The sequence below is a fragment of the Sturnira hondurensis genome, unplaced genomic scaffold, assembly GCF_014824575.4.
Source record: "Sturnira hondurensis isolate 20B ecotype Veracruz unplaced genomic scaffold, ASM1482457v3 Scaffold0002101, whole genome shotgun sequence".
Taxonomy (NCBI): Eukaryota; Metazoa; Chordata; class Mammalia; order Chiroptera; family Phyllostomidae; genus Sturnira; species Sturnira hondurensis.
The window spans coordinates 448535-466251 of record NW_028074732.1 but is presented as its reverse complement, the minus strand read 5'-3'; positions in this window follow the sequence as shown (position 1 = coordinate 466251).

Here is a 17717-nt window from a genome sequence, read left to right as displayed (position 1 = left end):
TAACATTTTTATTCTTTTTTAAAGATTTTATTTACTTATTTATTTATTTATTTTAGAGAGGGGAAGGGAGGGAGAAAGAGAGAAAAAGAAATATCAATGTGTTGTTGCCTCTCATGTGGCCCCCACTGGGGACCTGGCCTGCAACCCAGTCATGTGTCCTGACTGGGAATCAAACTGGTGACCCTCAGGTTTGCAGCCTGTGCTCAATCCACTGAGCTAAGCCAGCCAGGGCTAACATTTTTATTCTGGAAAAGTGAGGCCTTTGCAATACCAGGCCCACAATCCCTCACGGCAGAGCCTGCCTGGAGCAAAGTCCCAGCTGCTGCTGTAGAGCAAGAGGGCAGGTCGCGCTGCCCTGCAGACCTCGCCTCTCCAGGTTTCTCCTGGCTGGGCAGCCTCACCTGCTGCTTTAGCCACCTCGCCCTGCAAGGAGCCCCTGCTCTTGAGTGTCTTTGCACTTGCTAACTTCCTATCTCTTGGACCTCTCTTTCTCTTCCTTCCCCCTGGGTCAGGGTTTTCCAGGCCCCGTGACAGCTGTGGCCTTTGCAGTCGTAGATGTGAACCTGTCTGGAAGGTGTGACTGTGCCTGGTTCCCAGGACCCTCCCAGGGACTTCACAAGGAACATTGTCATCTTCCGCCTTTGGATGAGGCAGGAAGTTCCTTTTTGGCAGCTCTGTCATTGCCAGGATGTCACAGAGACCATCTGAAAAACAGTCAGGGTGGGAGCAAACACTTCAGACACAAGGGACAGTATGACACCTCAGCAGTATGTTTAAAGATGACAGTACATATGTTTATGTTTGCATGTTAGAGACGAACCTGGTGGATACTTAAGAACCTGAGAGAGTAGTTATCAGTTTGGGAGGGAAAAATAGTTGTCTATGCCGCCCAGAACGGGCCAGGACCAGAGCAGGCCCGCCTCAGGCCGGTCTTCGTGCATGAGTTCCTGCCTTCGTGCAGGAAAAATTTCACAACCCAAGCCCAGCTGATTCTGAGAGTATATTTACTAAAGCTGGGGACAGTGGAACAAAGGAAGAGCATAGGGTAAAAGAAGCAACAGGGCTTGCCCTGCTTTGTCTCCCTAGAAATGTGGTAGGAAAGGAGTGGCCGGGCTGCACGAACTCACTGAGAAGTAAAAGCCACAGTGGCAGAAGCGAGCCAAGCGGGGCTGCCGTGAGCTCCCTGGGAAGTCAGGAAAAATGGGGCCTTGCAGGCAGACGCAGGGGGTAACCCCTAGGACGAGCTGCCACTGACCACTGCTCCTTGCTGCCCCGGTTGCAAGTCTCATGGGGACCCCAAGAGTTTAGGAGAAAGAAAGTAAAAAGTTCATGTCCCAAAAAAGATGTGGGTGTGCTCCAGAGAGAGCCCACGCTGGCATCCTTTGTCTCGAGAATTTTGAATCTCTCTTCTGCAGGCGGGAATCCTAGGGGAGGTTTTCGGGAGGGGTCTTACCAGAATAATATTCACTAGTTTTCCAGGTATACCCTTCAACGTGTTGACTCATCGAAATGAGCTCAGGTGGGGGGTGGGGGGGAGGACGGGATCGTTCCCTGGCCAGCCTCACCACCCTACTTTTATTTTGGCTCTGGCCGTCTCTAATCAGGTTTTCGTTATCTCCCCCCTCCCCCCCCCCGTGAGCACATTTGTCCTTGGGGTTGGCTGGCACAAACGCACCAACTTGGTTTCTGCTCTCTATCTCCCTGAGCAGGGGGATTTACACTGTGTGTGCTCTGGTTGGGGAGGAGGGGTGCAAACCATTGGCTCTCGTGTTCTTGGTTAGGGAAGATGAGGTTACTAGCTGATGTAAATTGTTCAAATTGTTTCACCTTGTTTAATTGTCTCAGTTTCCTCATTCCACTTGCTGAGAAGTTTTCCTAGCTTCTTACTGTCCCCTCTCAGTCTACACACATCGTTTTCAGACTGTCTGCCTTTTTTTTTAATAGTAACTCACAAGCATTTGTTACGGAATCTGTCATACATACCATAATCAAGAAGAGCTGTAAAGTCATGTTAGCAGTTGTATCTTTAAGATCTAGCTCCCTGCTTGGCACGTGGAAGGCATCCTCAGCTCACCACCAGCATTCTCCTCTGCGGCAGCCGCGGAGAAAGCAGGTCTCCAAGCTGCACCCTAGGGAAGGTGGGGGGCGGCACTCGGGCGTGCTCTCCAGGCTGAGGAAGCCCAGGTGGGCGTGGAGCTGGGTCCCCTTCTCCCTTCATTGTCTTTGTGTTATTTTACAACTTTACAAGTTGCAGTAACTGACAGCATGCAAAACAATTCTTTTCTTAAAATGAACTTTAAATTGTATTATTTAATTACAATCTACATGCAGTATTACTTTGTATTAATTGTCAGGCGTACAGCCTAGTGGTTAGATAATCATATACCTGTTTCACCTGGTCCCCCAACCCCCATCCTCTCCCACACAGTCCCTCTGTTTTCTGTATCGATGAATCTGTTTCTATTTTGTTTGTTTTGTTCATTAGATTCCACTTATAAGCAAAATCATATGGGATTTGTCTTTCACCGCCTGGCTTATTTCACTTAGCATACTACTCTCCAGGTCCATCCATGCTGTCGCAAAAGGTAAAATTTCCTTATTCTTTATGACTGAGTAGTCTTCCACAGCTTTTTTATCCACTCATCTCCTGATGGACACTTGGGCGGCTTCCAAATCTTGGCTATTGTAAATAACACTGCAATGAACTTAGGGCTGCATATATTCTTTCAAATTAGTGTTTTGAATTTCTTCAGATAAATTTCCAGAGGTGGAATCACTGGGTCATGAGGCAGACCCATTTTTAATTTTTTCAGGAAACGATAGGATTTTCCACAGTGGCTGCACCAGTCTGCAATCCCACCAACACCATGAAAGGGTTCCCTTTTCTCCACATCCTCACCAATACTCATTGTTTGTAGACTTATTGATGATAGCCATACTGGCAGATGGGAGGTGATATCGCGTTGTGGTTTTCATTTGCATTTCTCTGATGATTAGTGACGTTGAGCATCTTTTCATATGTCTGTTGGCCACCTGTATGTCCTCTTTGGAGAAATGTCTATTCAGGTGTTTTTGTCCATTTTTTTCATTAGATAATTTGGGGGTTTTGGTGCTGAGTTGTATAAGTTCTTTATAAAGTTTGGATATTAACCCTTTATCATATGTATCATTGGCAAATGTGTTCTCCCATTTATTGGTTATCTTTTCATTTTGTTAGTGGTTTTCTTTGCTATAATCCCATTGGCTTTTTTTTTTCCTTTTCTTTCCCTTGGCAAAATAATTCCTATGGACATGCAAATTCTTTCTAATGTAGGTTTAATTCACTTCCTCCCCTCCCACCCCATGGAAATCACAGTTTTGCTTCCATTTACATATTCATGTTAATTCTCTATAAGTATATCTGTTGCAGAGTCCCTTGATTCCTTTTTTAATATTGATTGATTGGTTGATTTTAGAGAGAGGGGAAGGGAAGGAAAAAGAGAGGGAAAGAAACATCTGTGTGAGAGAGAAACATCATCTCTCTCACACACACGTGCCCCAGTGGGGAACCAAACCCAAAACCCAGGCATATGCCCTGACCAGGAATCGAACCACTGACCTTTTGCTTTGCAGGGCAGTGCTCAACCAACTGAACCACACTGGTCAGGGCAGAGTCCCTTGATCCTAACATCTGCCTGGCTCCCTCATTGATTAATGAGCAGAATGAAATTTCATGTCCATTTACTATGTGTACAAGAGTCATGATTTTGCCTTTTTTCTGAGAATTATCTTTAATGATTGTAGACTAACATGTAAGGCTGCTTAAAAAACTGATGAGGCCCTGGCTGGTGTAGCTCAGTGGATTGAGCACGGGCCTGCAAACCACACAGTCGAGGTTTGATTCCCAGTCAGGGCACATGCCTGGGTTGCAGACCAATTCCCAGCAGGGGACGCATGAGAGGCAACCATACATTGATATGTCTCTTCCTTTCTCCTTCCCTTCCCCTCTAAACATAAATAAAATCTTAAAAAAAAAAGAAGAAGAAACTGATGAGGACTTCCAATCAAGATGGAGGCATAGGTAGATGTGCTTCACCTTCTTGCACAAGCATAAGAAGAATCACAACCAACTTCAAAACAAAAAACACCCAGAACTGCCAGAAAATCAAACTGTATGGAAGACTGACAACCAAGGATTTAAAGAAGCCACATTCATCCAGTTGGGTAGGCGCAGTGGAGACGGGGAGCCAGGGTGGAGAGGACACTGTGTGGTGAGAGTGAGGCAGCTGTGGCAAGGCAGTGGCAGCGGCCTGCAGAACAAGCAGTCCCACAGGCACATGTGGGGGATAAAAATGAGGAGAGCTACCTGGGGAGAGAGTAATCCCAGACCCAGGCCAGACTGCACAGCCCAGGGTTCCAGCACTGGGAAAATAAAGCCTCATAACTTCTGGCTGTAAAAATCAGTGGGGGTTGGGGGCAGCAAAAAAACTGCCAGTCTCTCTAGAGAGTCCATTTAAAGGGCCCGCATGGTCCTAGAATGTTCGCAAACCCACCCACTTTGGGAACCAACACCAGGGTAACGGCCCTGATAAAAGTGACAAAGAGGGGTTCCAGTTGCATACAGGAAGTAGGTGAAGTGACTGGAAGGGGGGGGCAAGTGCCAAGCAAACCTCCAGCAGCTAGGCAGGGGCATTTCCCCTCTCTGACACATCCCCCTCATACAGAGCCACAAAACAGTGAAGCAGGTGTCCTACCCCTGAGAATACCTCAGGCTCCACCCCACACAACTTAACAGGTGAGCTAAGACAGGGAGTCAAAGCAGCTCTACCTAATACATAGAAACAAATACAGGGAGACTGCCAAATTGAGGAGACAGAGAAATGTGACCCACATGAAAGAACAGAACAAAACCCCAGAAAAAAAAAAAACACAACAAAACGGAGATAGCCAACCTATCAGATGCAAAGTTCAAAACACTGGTCATCAGGATGCTCAAGAAACTCATTGAGTATGGCAACAAAATAAGGGAAGAAATGAAGGCTCTACTAATTGAAATTTAAAAAAAAACACCACAGGGAACCAACAGTGAAGGGAAGGAAGTGGAGGTTCAAATCAATGATTTGGAACATAAGGAAGAAATAAACAGTCACCCAGAACAAAATGAAGAAACAAGAATTCAAAAAAATGAGGAGAGCCCTGGCTGGTGTAGCTCAGTGGATTAAGCACGGGCCTGCAAACCAAAAGATTGCGGTTCAATTCCCAGTCAGGGCACATGCCTGGGTTGCAGGCCATTTCCCAGCAGGGGCCAGTTCCCAGCAGGGGATGCATGAGAAGCAACCATACATTGATATTTCTCTCCCTCTCTCCTTCCCTTCCTTTCTAAAGATAAGTAAATAAAATTTAAAAAAATTAGTAACCATGCAAATGTCTAATTGTCTAATAAATGTAACACATTTAAAAAAATGAGAGAATAAGAAGCTTCTGGGACATCTCCAAAAGTGCCAACATCCATATCATAGCGATGCTAGAAGAATAAGAGAAAGAGCAAGAAATTGAAAAGTTATTTGAAAAAATAATGAAAGAGAACTTCCCTAATTTGGCGAAGGAAATAGACATACAAGTCCTGGAAACAGAGCATTCCAAACAAGTTGGGCCCAAAGAGGACCACACCAAGACACAGCATAATTTAAATGCCAAAGGTTAGAGATAAAAAAGAATCTTAAAAGTAGGAAGAAAAAAGCAGATAATTACCCACAGGGAAGTTCCCATAAGACTGTCAGCTGATTTCTCAAAAGAAACTTTGCAGGCTACGAGGGATTGGCAAGATGTATTCAAAGTGATGAAAAGCGAGCACCTACAACCTAGATTACTCTATCCAGCAAAGCTTTCATTTAGAATGCAAAGGCAGATAAAGTGCTTCCCAGACAAGGTAAAGCTAAAGGAGTTCATCACCACCAAGCCCTTATTATATGAAATGCTAAAGCGACTTAAGAAAATGACCAAAATTATGAACATTAAAAGAGCAACAAGTTCACAACTATTAACAACTGAATCTAAAACAAACCAAGCAAACAACAAGAACAGGAACAGAATCATAGGTATTGAAATTATTTGGAGGGTTATCAGCTGGGAAGGGACAGGGAGAGAATGGGGGAAAAGGTACAGGGATTAAGAAGCATAAATGGTAGGTACAAAATAGAGGAGGAGGTTCAGGATAGTGTAGGAAATGGAACTTCTAGCACAGGCCAAAGAACTTATATGCATGACCCATGGATATGAACTAAGTGGGGATTGCTGGAGGGAAAGGGGTACCAGGCAGAGGGGAGAAAAGGGGGAAAAGTAGAACTGTAATAGCATCATCAATAAAATATACTTTGAAAAAACTGATGAGTAGTCTATTCACCTGGTGAGAGAAACTGGGTGTCCTGGGATGATGAGGGAAGGATACCAAATTTCTCCCAACTGTTTTGTACTTTTAAAATTTCCCACCATGTGAATAACTATCCAGTCAAAGCTATAAACCAATACAATATGTTTTTTAAAGAAAATGAATTGAAAAGATGGACCAAAAAGTAACAAGTGTAACCTAGCCATGAAGAACATGGCATTTAGGGTCAATCACACCTGGATTTAAAGCTCTGAGATTCCTAAGCTATTTTGGGCAAATTATTTAACCTCTCTAAGCTTTAGTTTATCCATGAACTAGAGATAATAATACCTTTTTTTCTAATGTTACTGTGAGGATCATGTGAGTGTTTAATTTGAAAATTTTTAGCCCAGGGCTCAACATGCAGTGAGCACGCACAACCCTGGACCACACTAATGTGATAATCAACATTTCCATCTTCATCACCAGCATATTCATCAAATCCGGTGTGCGCCCCGGTACTGGATGCACCCACTGAAGAGGTGTCAGGCAAGTTGAGGGCTCTAAATCATAATAAATCACAGATCGAGAGAGCTTTTCCCTTTTCAGTTTCTTCTGACTTTTTTGGTTCCCCAAGGACAGAGTACCAGTTTGGCCTTGGTCCATCTTTCATGCCTATCAGACGTAAATTTCCCTTTTCAACAAGGACAGAGGAGGTGCCAGGGCTTCAGCAAGCGGAATCAGCTAGAAACTAGTAACATCATTCTCTTTTCATGACATTTCTTCCTTTTTTGTTGCCAGTTAAATTATATTTATTATATGAAGAGATTTTATAACCTGATACAAAAAACAGCTCCAGTAAGTACTACGAAGGCGAAGGACATGAACAGTTGAACAAAGAGGAAACACAGGTAGTCAAAAAACACAAATGTTTAACCTCATTAATAATCAAGGACATGACGGGGATGCCATTGCTTACTTATTCAATGCACAAGGTTAATAGCAATTTCTACTATTTATATTTTTCTAAATGTACTCAAATGTGCTATTTTTAATAATAAAGAATTGAGTCATTTCAAAAAAACATGGAGAGTATGGAAAGTTCTGCCAATGCGGAAATCATAAAGAGCATGAAAATGAATCAACACTTGTATAGGCAGCGAGGCTCAGGTGTCTGAAAGCCAGTTCCTTTTGTTTGGGTTCCTGAGCTTTATTGTGGGGTCGTCCATAAAGAGAAGGCTGTTCCTGATTGACACTATGACAATCTCCCGAGTATTGGGAGACAGATACGCATATATATTTACGTTAATGTCTGCCTGTAAGTTTTTCCTTTGGGTAGACTATGATTCCAGGAAAGGACTCCTTCAGAATCACTCTCTGCAGAGGACTCCTGTGCTCCCATCGGCTGAGAAGGCCCCAGGTGGTTCTCAACCAGTAGGGTTGCCCTTGGTGTTGAAGAGGCTGCACATCTACATAAGTGCTGCTCACAAGACAGCAGTGTCCCCAGCTTCCTGTAGCGGGCTCCTCCAGGAACCGGAAGTGGGTCTTGCCCTTTAGACACAGCCAAAAGGACATCTTTATGGTCTGATGCAGAGCAGAGGTATCACCTGCTTGCTCAGTTTACAGCCTTGAGGCAGCCCACACAAACTCGGGAGGCACATGGCGGGAGCAGCACCAGGACCACCACCCCAAATCAAATACCCCTGTTAGAAGAACCAAGTTAGGAGGCTGCACTCACATCTGATAGCTTTGTTCAGCAGAGAGGGGAGCAAAGTTTTTTTTAAAGTTTTTATTCATTTTTAGAGAGGGGGGAAGGGAGGGAGAGAGAGGGAGAGAAACATTGGCTTGCCACCTAGGCATGCGCCCTGACCGGGAATTGAACCCACGACCTTTCAGTTTGCAGGCCGGTGCTCAATCCACTGAGCCACACCAGCCAGGGCTTTTCGTTGTTGTTGTTTTCATAATGTCATAAGTTTTCCTGAACAGAAAGGTAGAACATAGCAGAGCCTAAATTTACAGAGCAAAAGCAGTTCTCTGAAATCTGAACTCGGCTAAATAGTCTGTATGAAAGCAACTCTATGGAAAACAGTGAACAAGCAGGAAACGTAACACAAGTTTCATCTGAAGTAACCATTTAATCAAATGATAAATTTGGTTGGCAATTTACTCAGTCATAGCCCTTCTCTCCCCCAATTCAGTATGCCTGGATGGGCTTTCTTCTGCGGGACCGAACTCCTCTCACAGCATTTCTCTTCGAGGCGCCTTCATTCCAGGGCTGCATTCTGACTTCCAGGGCCCTGGGCGGTTTTGCCTTGCGGGGGAGGGGGAGTCCCTTCTTCCATGAAGAAGAAAAGGTTAAAAACTACATTTTATTGTTGCATTGGTATAGATAAGAATATAATCCAGATCAGATTCATTATTACATTTATTTTTTTCTTCTGTAAATTTTGAAAGTAATTAAAATTAAAGCATTTTCATTAAAGGATGCATGAAAGTATCCTGGGTGTGGGGCCCTGTGTCGGCTCAGCCCTGATTCATTCTGTGAACAGTGAGGGCTCTGATTTTCAATTTACAAGGGAAATGTCAAGTTTCTTTTTTATGTAAGTGCGTTCAAGTAAACAAAATGAGTCCATTAAACACTATTCTATTCGTCAGCCTGGCCACCATAATGAAATGCCATGGACTGGGTGACTGAAACAATAGAAAGTTATCTTCTTACAGTTATGGAAACTGGAAGTCTGAGATCAGGATGCTAGCATGGTAGGGGTCTGGGGAGGTCCCTCTTCTTGGCTTGCAGATGGCCCCTTCTGTTCGTGGAGAGAGAGAGAGAGAGAGAATGTGTGTCTCTTCCTCTGCTTATAAAGCCACAGTTCCATTGCATTGGGCCCCACCCTCACAACCTCAGTTAACCTTAATTACCTCCTGAAGACCCTATCTCCAGACAAAAACCCACTAAAAATGAGGGCTTCAAAATATGTATTTGGAGGGACACAATTCAGTCTGTAGCAAATATGAATGTACATAATAGCGTGAGAATGCAGCAAAAATGGAAGCCATGCGTTTTACAGATGACTGAGGTCTAGATAGAGGTCTTGTGGAGCCAGGATTGGAATTCCTAGGCATTCTGCGCCCTTCCGGATATCACATGATGAGACACCTGGGCTCCTCTGGCACAGTCCCAGGAACAGGATGATCCCTTCCCCAGGGCCCTGGGCCTGCCCACGGATGCAGGACTTAGCCCACAGCCTGCTCTTGCCAAGCTCTGAGGCCCGGGGATTCCAGCGTCCCAGAGGATCCGAAGGCCTTCAGAGCTGAATTTTGTTTTCATCAGAACGCTATCTTAAAAACCATTCAGAAAGGCCAAGAAAGGAGAGTCCCTTTAAATCCAGGCAGCAGCACCTTGAGAGAGAAAGGAAAGAAAAAGAGAAAGAGAAAGGGGTGGGTGAAGAAGGAAGGAAGGAAGGAAAGAGAGAGAGAGGAAGGAAGAAAGAGAGAGAGCAAGAAAGAGAAAGAAAGAAGAAAGGAAGAAAGAAAGAAAGAAAGAAAGAAAGAAAGAAAGAAAGAAAGAGAGAAAGAAAGAGAGAAAAATAGTTAAGAGAGAGAAAGAAGCTTTGAAGAAGAGTAAACCAGCATTCCGTCTAGGGAGCCTCTTCAAAGGCCCAAGCACTTCCTTTCACCAAAGTAACCATATCCTCATCCGAGGACACACCCGAGGCAGGAAGGAGGGGTGCTGGCTACCCCATCCCCCCAGGGTCTTGTTCTCTCTCCCTTTCCCATTCTGGCCCCCTGGAGAAGAGGCCGAGTGAGGAGAGAGTCCGGGGGCCTAGCAGGAGAGCCAGATCCACCAATGGGCCAGCTTTCCGTACCGGCCGTCTGGATGGCACCTTAGAGTGGTGTGGGAGACAAAAGTGTCCTTCTGGGAGCTCAGAGCTGTTGCCACTGGTCTGAGCTGCACCGTGGCCTGAAGCATGGCCCAGAAAGGCCCCAGGGAGCTTCTGGCTAAACGAAAAGATTCAGCTGGGTTTTGTTACGGGACCAAACTGGTCCAAGTGCTCAGTAGTTGCCATTCTAAAGACAGCTCCGAGGTGATTTTATGAGAAGGACACACCAGGGATTGTCCTCAGAGTAGTGTGTCCCTGGGCAATGCACCAAATCCATCCTCGTCAGGGGAGATTGTGCCTCAACCTCAAGGCAGACTCGGTGACAGCATGTGTGGGTGGGGATGTTTCTGCGAAGTCTAGGCCGGAAACATGGCTGTGCGTACACTGTGTACTCGAAAATGGCAGAAAGAGTGTATCTGCAGCATAGAATGTATTCGCAACATGTGTAACTGGCAAAAGACTTGTATCCACAAAGAATTCTGAAACAAAAGAAAGCCCCACTGAGCAATGGGCAAATATCAGTTAAGGCAGGCAAACAGCTATAGCAGAGCCACCTACGATAGAAGGTGTAGAAATTTATTTTTTGCTCAGGGAAAGTCCAAAATCCATGTTCTCCACCAGAGGAGGCTCTGCTCCACAAAGTCACTCAGGCACCCAGGCGTCAGACACACGGTGATCTTCAGTATGTGGCCCTCAAAGGCACCCTGGACATTAACATACCAGCAAGCAGGTGAAGGAGAAAAGTGAGTTTTATGGGTAGGAGGATTTTCAAGGTCAAGCCTTGAAATGGGTCCTGTCACCCCCACCCCCATTCCATCAGCTAAATCTCAGCCAGGGGCTCACAGAACTGCAAGGGGAGACAGGAAATGCAGTCTAGCTGTGTGCCCAGGAGAAAAAGGAAACAAACAACTGTGATGAACACAGTGCATCAGTTTCTGCCCCAGAGATAGTTCAATAGAGAAAAATACAAATGGACAATAAGCATGAAAAAGTGCTCAATCTCACGAGTAATTCAAGGAAATAAAAATGAAGACCATCATGAGATATTAACAGATTGGCTAAACGTTTAGATTATGACAACTCCTAAGTTGGGAGAATTTGATGGGATAGTGGCTTTTTGTTTGAAACACCTCTTATCCCACTGGTGAGGGAGGGATTTCTGCCCTGTCATTAAGGGGGGTGTCTGTACGCATGACACCTGACATTGGACAGACAATAGCAGGTTATTGGTCACATGTGCTTCCACCCTGAGGGAGGAGGACTTCAATGCCACACAGGGCCCCACGGAGGCCGCCGCACACAGGAAGAGAGCCAGCAACCAGGAGCTGCAGGAGTCAGGCTTTCTAGTGCCAAGAGGGTGCAGTGCCCCCTGGCTCCCCTGGGAGGAGGTATGTGACTGGCTTGTTTGAATAATTCTGCAGGCTGGCAGGGAACGAAACTCGTAGTCAGAGGTAGGCAGGAGCTCTGCCTGGTCCCCTTGATAAGGAAGGTTATTTGGCTGCAGGACCCAATCTGAGGAAGCAGAGTGGGGAGGGGATTTGCAGCGAGGCCGTTCATGCCTCTCCAGGGTTAACCAGCTGTCAAAACATCACATAGTATTGAGCCTTCAGCTTAGGATTATCCAGAAAAACAGAACCAACAGGGTGTGTGCATGTGTGTATTCATGCATACATGTATGTACATGAGTCATTGGGCATTGAATGAGACAGATTGCCCTCTATAATGTGGGCGGGCCTCACGCAGTGCGTTGGAGGCCTTACTAGAGCAAATGCCCAGACTCCCTCTTTTCCTCTTTCTCTGTAGATGGATACATACATAAACAGTAGATCGCTGACAGATGGATGCATAGATACATAGCTACATACAGATGTGTAGATATCTCTCAAAAGACAGATATAGCAAAACAAGTTTCAAAACAGAAGTTACAATCCAAACAGGACTAAATTCACAGCTGAGTAAATAGTCCAGACCTCAGTTTTCTGTCCAAAGAGGTGGCAACGGGGCGTTGGAGGCGAAGGTCAGAGACGGAAATGTGGCAGAGAACCCAAGTATGCTGCTGAGTGAGAAGGGCCCGCACCAGGGAGCCTTTGGGGGCCAGCGTGCAGTTGTGGGGCTGGGGCTGGGGCTGGGGGGTTGACCCAAATGTCTCTCCGTGTGAGACCAAAGAAACAGTGTGTGCAACAACCATGCAGTGGGATGTTGTGTGGCTGTTAGGGAGAATGAGAGGGAACACTGCCCTGACAATTAAGTGAGATAGGAGTAACCGTGTGTGCGGGAGAGGTGTATAAAATCACACAGTTTTATACATAAAGGAGAGGGTCTGGAAAAACACACTTGCAACTGTTACCAGCAGCTGCATCTGGAATAATTTCCCATTTTATAAATATCTAGGTAGCCTAGAAATTTTTTAGATATTTTATTTATTTATTTTTAGAGAGAGGAGAAAAAGGAGAAAGAGAGGAAGAGAAACATCAATGTGTGGTTGCACTCCATTCTGAGGGCCTGGCCTGCAACCCAGGCATGTGCCCTGACTAGGAATCGAACTGGCAACACTTTGGTTCACAGGCCCGCCCTCAATCCACTGAGCTACACCAGCCAGGGCAGTAGCCTCAAAATTTTTACAAAACATATATATGATATTGTAGTGATAACTTTGACAGAATAGTATAAAATTTCCTTAGAAAGAAAGAAATGAGACCATTTCAAATACCTGTAAAGACTCATCCCCTGTTTCTTGCTACTCAGGAAACTTTTGTAGCCCTTCCGGGGCCTCCAGATGCATTGTGAGTGCTGGTTTTGGGTGTTTGTGTCTGAACGATTACTCGGATCTAATTCCTGTTTTTGTCTCTCGGACCCACCCGTCTGCTACCAGAAGACTGAGGGGAGAGAAAAGAAGAGGGACTATTTTATTTTACTTTGATGAGAACACAACATGAGAGTTACCCTCTTAACAGATGTCAACGGTGCACTGTCATAGACCCTAGGTACAAGTCCCACAGGATCAGGGAGGGTGGGGTATATGTTAAATGAACTGTGTATGAAGTGAAACTCCAGCCAAGCAGAGCTCTAGAACGCGTTCATCTTATTTCACTGAATCCGTGTGTCTGTCAATTAATATGACACCCCAGAAACGACCCCCCCCGCCGCACTCCCTGGTAACCCCCATGGCAATCTCCGACTTTATGAACTCGACTATTTTAGTCATCTCATGTGAGTGGAATCACATAGTATTTGTCTTTCTGTGTCCGGCTTCTTTCTTTTACATAACGTCCTCAAGGTCCAATAGGTTGTCTCGTATTGCAGAATTCCCTTGTTTCTGAAGGCTCCTTTGCATGTACATGTCACATTCTCTTTGCCCTCCCATCCGGTGATGGTCATCCAGGCTGTTTCCTCCTCGTAGCTCCTGTGAACAGTGCGGCCACGGGCACAGGAGGGCTGATGCCTGAGAGGAGGGTTGTCAGCAGGAAGCTCCTGTGAATGGAGACTCTCCAGTGGGTTCCCAGGAAGGCTCAGTCCCCCTGGCAAGGTGAGCGGGAAAGAGCCCGGGTGAGACAGACTCATGAGGAAGAGGATGAAGGAAGATGTCCAGGGAGCACTGGTGGCAGGAACCCCCACGGCCCGTTCACTCCTGGCCCCCAGACCTGTGCCTTCTCCCCCCAAGGACGGCTATGTTTGCAGGAAATTAAAGACAAGGCTCAGTCTGTCTTTTGAAGCGTCCACAATCCCGCCAAAACGCAGCTTTCAGAATGGCAGAAACAGTCTCGTACAGACACACACTGAGAACCTGAATGAGACGAACACCAGGCTGGCAAAGCGGATTCAAGGAATGATGCGGAAAACTCATGTGCGTGTGCCTGTGTGCCCAATGAAACGGAGAATGCAGAATAACAGAGCTAAATTAGCTACACACTGGCTACTGCCATGCAGGACAGCAAGGCCATAGCCTTGGAGTTATCATTATCATCTCTTCCAAATGTTTCCATTTCACTCTCGTCTTTCCAGACCCCCTGAAAGAAAATTTGCATCTTATCCATTTGGGCAGGTCTACATCTGATATGATAGACTCCGGGCCCTGATCCATAATAAATAAGAAGTCCAAGAAAAATTTTATTCCCCTCGAATGGCATTTCTCAGTCAGGGCTCTGGAAAGAGGATTGAGCCCTGATGCCCAAGGCCATCTTTGTCACCATTCCACACCTCTCTGCGTCTGGAGTGGCACTAGCTGAGTCCTGACTGTGCCAGCACTGAGAACATTATCACTCGAACGATTCTCTGTGTTCTGAGAGTCAACTGACCCAGATTCTTCTGCTTTATTTCCAAGTTTTGTACAATTTTTCTTCAGAGGAGAAGAAAGCGTTCACCCACAGCAACTTGAACCTTCAGTATCTGAGGACCGAAGTGGGAGGAAAACATGATAAAATGTTCTGAGCACAGAACAGAAAGAGCTTCAGTGAGAACTAGAACCTCATCCAGCCCTAGAGGGGAGAAGTCATACACACATAAAACACAGGGGGAGATGTCCCTTGGGCTCCCCCATCCTTGCCCATCAGAAGGGAAGGTTCTCACGCCAGAGAAACCCAAGATCTGGGAAGGACTGAAGGCACAGCCCTAACCCGACTACCTGAACACCCGTGCCAGGGAGGAATTCTCCTAACACCTCAATTAAGTCAACCTCCAGCCATCCTGCGGGGGGAAAGCACCACTGCCTTAGTCAGGGAGAGCTTCGGCTTCAGCTCCTGCTTTTTCAGGCTGGAGAGTCTGCCCACTCAGCAGACACATCCTCTGAGTGTCCAGAGTGCAGGCACGGCTTCGGCCACAGAGCTGAGGTGGCTGATGGAGGTAGACCCGCAGGCTGGGAAACCTCTCCACCAGGCCTTGTCTGTTCTGAGACTTGGGTCCACAGAGCCTCAGACCCCTGCAGCTGGGCACAGGAGGCTCAGTCTGCTGCCTGCTTCAGGCTAGCCCCGGTGTGTGCCAGTGATTTACAGGGGTTAATGTAACCGAATGCAGGTCCGGCTGCCTGCCGCTTGGAAAGCCAATACTCAAGAGGCAGGTGCTGATGTACAGGGAAGTGGTTTATTTTCAAATGCCAGCCATCTGGAAGATGAGGGACTCGTGTGTCAAAGCCCATCTCCACGTCTCAGTGGAGGCTGGGGTTTTTATAAGGAGGGAGAGGGGAAGAGAATGAAGAGATCGAGGGAGGGGGTTGCAAAGTCCTCCTGGTGCAGAGGAGCACGGTCCACTCCAATAAGGCCAGAGACGGTCCGGCATGCGTCATCCTGGTTTAGTCATCCTGACTTCACGTCAGCCTGCTCCACAGATAAAGGTCAGCACATCTCCCAGAGCTGGGACGCCTAAAGTTCAGGGTCTGTGTCTTTTGAAGTTAGTTCCTAGGATTCTTACACAAACATGCTAGTCATCTGCAAGCTACATATTAGTTAGAGTCAGCACTTAGAGAAACAATGTCAAAGGAATAGAAGGACGGGTTACAATGAATACAGGGTTACAATTACTACAATTAATAACAGCCTTGCTGTTACAGTTAATACGGGGTCAAACAGACATGGTCCATATTCTCACTCTGTCACTTACTAGCTGTGTTGAATGAATCAGTGAACTTCTGTGAGTCTCTTTTTTTTTTCCAATGTAAGGTGGGATTAATATTAGCACCCACTTCCTAGGTGTCAGGAGAATTAAGGAGAAGATGAGTGAGGCTGTTTTCCACCAACTTCTTTTTGTTTGGTAGACCTGCTTCTCAGAACCCACAAGCTCAACGTGCCTTCAAGGCCCTCGGTTGGGCCCTGGGATAGAGAAGCAATGTGTGTGCCGCTGCCCCAGCCATGTGTGACATGAACTCAAAAATGGCCTGGAGGCTTTGGCTAGGAATAAATAATAAAGATTTACTCAAGGGTCTTCAAGTTTGCATACCAGCGACACGGGTAGGCAAAAACCCAGAAGTGCTACAAAAAATAAAGAAAAGTTAAATGTTCTTAGAGCAAAAAGAGCATTCTCGGAAATAATCAGTCCTACACTCTTAGCCCCAGGATTGGTTGAGGATGGGGATCAGTCAGAGGTCGGGCAGTCTGGTTGATGGTTGTCAGCTGGATGTCAGCTGGTCAGGATACCCGAGTCCTTCGGCGGGGTGGGGGGGGTGGAATCAGAGGTTATCTGGATGTCTGATGCATAACTGGGCATGGACACGGGATGGGCAAATTCAAAGTGTAAGTCCCCAGGTTACTAAAAACAAGAATAGAATTGTTTCCTCAGGCTTCAACCTTCCTGATTTTAGTAATTCAGCAGCTTGACCGAAGTGACTCCATTTTATTCCTGGCACGGATGTGAAGGGACGTCCCCAGGTATAGGAGGTTCCCAAGTGGGCACAGGAACTGAAACTCCAGCCAAGCAGGTGCAGACTGTTTATGGGTCATTTCCCAGGACCCGCAAGGAGACATACAAACAACCTCTCTCATTTCTGTCCCAGGTCAATCCCTGTGCATAGCACTTCTGGTGCTAGCAGCCAACTTTCTGGAATGTGCCAAAGTGGACAGGCCCAGCAGTGAGACAATCACAGAACATTGGAGCTGCCTCAGGCCACCAGAGACCGCCTTGTTTTTCAAACAGGGTGGGGTTGCCAGATGAAGCAAATAAGATACAGAATGCCCAGTTAAATTTGAATCTCAGGTAAATGACAAAAAGGAACTTGTGTAATTATGTCCCCATATTGCATGGATCATGGTTCAAAAAAATTCTTTTGTGAATCTGAAATTCAAATTTAACTGGGCTTCCTGTATTTTATTTGGCAACCCTGAGAGGGGAGGAGCTGAGAGGGAAGCCAGGTCTCCCAGCCAGGTCTGCTAGTTCCCAGGCCACTGCAAACGTCCCCTGTCCCCAACATATGCCCAGCTTTCCGTTTTTTTACTTAAGGCCAGCTGGGCTGGGTGCCTGCATTCCTTGACTGCGTCACACGAGAAGGGTCACTGATCCCAGGTCTCAGAGAAGAGAAGCAGCGCACTCACCCATCACAGAAGAGCAGGGACCAGGTTAGGACTTCGGGAGCTGTAGGCCCAGTCCAGGCTTATCTCCCAGGGAGGGGCCCATGGGCCGGACACTAAGTGCCCCAAGGTTCAGTCTCCTAGCTATCAGGTGGCACAGAGGGGTCTATTTTGAAAGGGTTACTTTGAAGATCAGCTCAGACTAGCAATTTCTGAAAACCTGGTTGCCCGAAGACTGTGGAGCCGCTTCTGTCTGTGCTGTGTTTATCATGAACCATGAACGTGGAGGGGGTAATCTCTCTTGCTAAGGAGAGCTCAGAGCTGCACCCTAGCTTCCCCACTCCTAGCTCCCAAGGAACTTGGGCTAAATCCCTGCTCCAGCTCCCAAAGCCCACCAAGGGGTCCCTCCCATCGGATTTACGGGAACTCACACCAGCGATCAATCATCTTTAATTTGTAACTGGGCAGTGTCCTAGGCCAGCCAATAGCGGAGACCAA